Source organism: Palaemon carinicauda, chromosome 19, assembly GCF_036898095.1.
Source record: "Palaemon carinicauda isolate YSFRI2023 chromosome 19, ASM3689809v2, whole genome shotgun sequence".
In the NCBI taxonomy this organism is placed as follows: Eukaryota; Metazoa; Arthropoda; class Malacostraca; order Decapoda; family Palaemonidae; genus Palaemon; species Palaemon carinicauda.
In genome coordinates, this window is record NC_090743.1 from 1,945,905 (window position 1) to 1,948,404 (window position 2,500).

The 2,500-nt window shown below is 27.2% G+C and overlaps 1 protein-coding gene across 1 annotated transcript in view; it reads left to right on the forward strand.

Moving 5' to 3' along the window:
* LOC137658389 (cuticlin-3-like) overlaps window positions 1-2,500 on the forward strand; it is a 107,888-nt gene that overhangs the window by 1,061 nt on the left and 104,327 nt on the right.

Genomic DNA, 2,500 nt, shown 5'->3' on the forward strand with positions numbered 1-2,500 from the left:
TCTTTTCAAAAGTCTAAAGAGTTGCATAACAAGTCTTTTTAAGTCTCAGTTTAACCTTTATTTACAGAAAAACTACTCATTATTAATACTTTTTGAGTCTCTGTTTAACCTTTTATAATAGAAAAAATATTCATTAATATAACTATTTTCAAATCAATGTATATTTTAGTGTTTTGTAAGGCTTCTAGTCAAGAAAAATTTTGAAATTATAATAAAAGCCCACTTTAAGGTGATTCATCTATTACAAACTAGAATTATTATATTAATTATATTCCAGTTTATTATTGGGTATAAGAAAAATTGAGTTTTACATTATGAATTTTGATTAAAAGAGTAAATTAAACACGAATTTTTGCATTGAGAATACAAAAATTATAAGAGATTTCAACGCTTTTAAAATGATGATCTGAAATGGGATTTCATTTTTCTTCAAAACATTTTTGTTTCTATAACTTACCAAGATACTGATTAACTTTATCAATTAGTTAAATAACCTAGGAAGTTACTAAGTCTCTTATTTTGATGAGTTGATAAACTATAGATACGATTTTGGAAGAAGTCCTCAGAACTCAAAAAAAAAAAAAAAAAAAAAAAAAAACGATAAACTATTCGTCTGACAACACACAACCCTTACGGTTTCTAAGAAAAAAATAAATTACGAAAGAAATTAGTTAGACGAATCATTGTCCTTAGAATGAAGTACCCTTATATATCTATGACATTTTAAAACATATATAAAAAATAGAACATTATAATCGATTGTTAAAATACGTTAAAAAACACTTAAGCGATTACCATCTAATATTTTCTTGATTTGCGAGTCAGTAGGTATGATATTTACACGTAGTTCCTGTAGGATTCCGCTAGGGGCGTAGGTGTCGGCCAGGGACTCCTGAATGTGTGTGTAGGAAGGGAGGACACATGAACAGGTCCTTACAATCTCCTCTCACTCCCTTCTTACACCAACACTTAAGTGGACACTCACAAAGGAGTATTGCGTGTGGGGTATTTAACACACACACACATATACATACACACACACACACACACACACACATATATATATATATATATATATATATATATATATATATATATATATATATATATATATATATAACATACATACGTATATGTAAGTAATCAGGCACTAAACTATTTAACACTTATGAAAAATAGACCTGTAGTGTTTGTTAGAGAAGCATATGTCTGTGTGTATATATATATATATATATATATATATATATATATATATATATATATATATATATATATATGATGTATGTATTATATATATATATATATATATATATATATATATATATACATATACATATATTTATATGTATATATATATATATATATATATATATATATATATATATATATATATATATACATATATATACATATATATATATGTATGTATATATATATATATATATATATATATATATATATATATATATATATGTGTGTGTGTGTGTGTGTGTGTGTGTGTGTGTGTGTATATATATATAAGCTATTATTTGCGTGTGTGAATATATACGTGTACACATAAATACGTATAGACTCCACAACTGACTGAAAAAACATTTTTGATTAATTAACTTTCCATGCATTGATTAGAAGTATAATGGGAGTTTAGCCAATTTACACCACTCTTATTCAACTCCCGAAGGTTGTAAAATGGCTAAACTCCCATTATACTTCTCATCAATGCATGGAAAGTTAACTAATCAAATATAATGGTTTTCAGTCGGTTGTGGAGTCTCTCGACTTCAAGGCATTATACTTAAAGAGATACAGAATTGCCTCAGTTAATCCTCGGAAACGGAGTTGAAATCTCTGAGGACATTTCACGAAATATCTATTCGTTTCAGTCAGTTGTGGAGTCTCTCGACTTCAAGGCATTATCCTTAAAGAGATACAGAATTGCCTCAGTTAATCCTCGGAAACGGAGTTGAAATCTCTGAGGACATTTCACGAAAAGTCTATTCGTGGAAATCGTGCAATGACTCACGTCTGGTAATACTCCTTTTCGAGTCTTGGGCCTGACTTGGGACCTTTTGCATTTGACGTGGAAGCTTATAGCGTAATTTAAATATTCATTATTTTTTTAGGTTTTTCATAAGCTTCGTTCAACTAACAACTAGGTGAAAAGGATTTAGCTATTGATGCAAAATATATTCAGTTTTATTATTATTATTATTATTATTATTATTATTATTATTATTATTATTATTATTATTATTATTATTATTATTATTATTATTACTAGACAAGCTACAACCCTAGTTGGAAAAGCAGGTTGTTATAAGCATAAGGGACCCACTGGGAAATTAGCACAGTAGGGAAAGGTAACAATGAAATAGATAAACTACAAGATGTAGTGAATAATTCAATTGAAATATTCTATAATTAGTAACAACATTCAAATATATCTTTCATATATAAATTACAAAAACAGATATACCATTCTGTTCAAGTTCAAATATAA